Source organism: Acyrthosiphon pisum, chromosome A2 (genome assembly GCF_005508785.2).
Source record: "Acyrthosiphon pisum isolate AL4f chromosome A2, pea_aphid_22Mar2018_4r6ur, whole genome shotgun sequence".
NCBI lineage: Eukaryota > Metazoa > Arthropoda > Insecta > Hemiptera > Aphididae > Acyrthosiphon > Acyrthosiphon pisum.
Window position 1 is genome coordinate 33,487,684 of NC_042495.1, and position 1,827 is coordinate 33,489,510.

Sequence of the window (1,827 nt, forward strand, 5' to 3'; positions counted from 1 at the left end):
ACAACATTGGATATTCACTCGATTTCACATGTAACGATTTTGTTATTTTGTTTTAATTCAAAAACGAAAACTGTAGATACTAGATACATGAAAATTTCACTGAATGTTTGTATTTTCATTTTCTATACACCATACAACTTTGAAAATATTTTGATTCAACTGTTTACGGACATACCTAGTCAGTTTTCAATATTTTTAGTTTTTTTTTCTATAATTGTCAATAAAATGTTATTTGTTGGGTAAAAATGAGTGAAAATTTAATATAAGGCTCCTGATAATATATTGTTACAATAGCAGTTGAAAAATATTAAAAATACATAAGCACAATTTTTTTTTATAAGGATTTAAAATTTAAAATTTAATAATTATTTTGTAGTTAAAAATGTATAAAATGTTCAACTTTTATGTCTAAGGATTGAAAATTTAAAACAAAGTTCCACGTTAATAGGTTATATAAATTACTTTATTCACAATAATATCATCTGCTGACTGACCGTCTTCGCTCAAAATCCATTTTCTCATACAATAATATTATATCATTAAATTTAACACCATCTATTACAGTGGCCCACTTGTAACCTACTGTACAGTAGAGCGACACCCATCTACCCGCTTTTTTTTAATTTTAAATTCGGTGCGGTGTGACAAATGTATTGGTTTTGGTTTTTTATATTGGAGTATGTTTTTTTTTTTTGTCTGGAGCTACTTTTTCCAATATAAAATTTAATACGGCCCTTATAGATCGTTAATGTCTTGTTAAGTAGTTTCGTTTTTTTTTTTTTTTAAATATTATGTGTAGTATAGTACGTAAAATATAGGGTAGCGGGCACTCTGAGCTCAAACTAAATGAATTTAAAATTTTAGGCAATGTGAATTTTTTTTTGCCCGCTGGTCCTGAGTACAGCCTTACTGGAGAGCTGTATATACCTACTTGGTATTCATTTTTAGTACTTATCGTGTGTTGGCCAAAAACACAAAATAAACAAACGAGCACAAACAAATTATTTATTGTAATAAATAATAGACAATAATATGCTGGCTAAATAGTATGCTACCTAGCAATTAATTTTCTTATCGATATTAATTACCGTTTTAAGTCTGTTCAAAATAAATGTGTACAATAATATATGCATCAGTTTTTACTTTCGTTAATAATATTTATATTTCTGCTGTTTTAGTTTTTAATTTCTACAAGTTTTCCGATTTTATTTTTGACTTTCTCTGGTTTCTTTTCGTTCTTGAAGTAGGTATAAGTTGTTTTCAACATAAAGCCATTATATCTTTTTAAATTCATAGACGCGCACATCAACAATAAATGCAATTATTGGCAATAAGGAATTGAAAGGATTATATCTCGGAGCACAGATCTGAAATAGTTACAATATGCACCTACAATATTTCAACACTGTTAAGCTTTATAGAAAAGTTATCGAGTCCAAGTGACGGTAAGGAATCATTTTGATATAAAAGTTGATCGGCGCTGCTTAACTATATAGATGCCTAAACCAAGTAATATAAGGAACAAATGCAGTTTAGTTCCCACGCGATTATTTCGATTTTTTTTCCGCCCCAAAATGTGTGTTTTAATGCATTGAATACAAAAGTCTAATTAAAAAATTCTCGCATTTTAGATTCTGAGTGGAACGATGAATGTATTGATTTTACAATGATTTTTTTATTTTTGTGTCTGTCATCACCTTTTAGGACAGTAAAAGTGCTTGGATTTTCTTCAACAGTACCTTTTTTGATAGGAAAGTGAATGTAGTTGGTACTTTAGGGGGTCGAAAAATAAAATTTTTCCAATAGTTTTCAAAAGCGCCGTGAAAA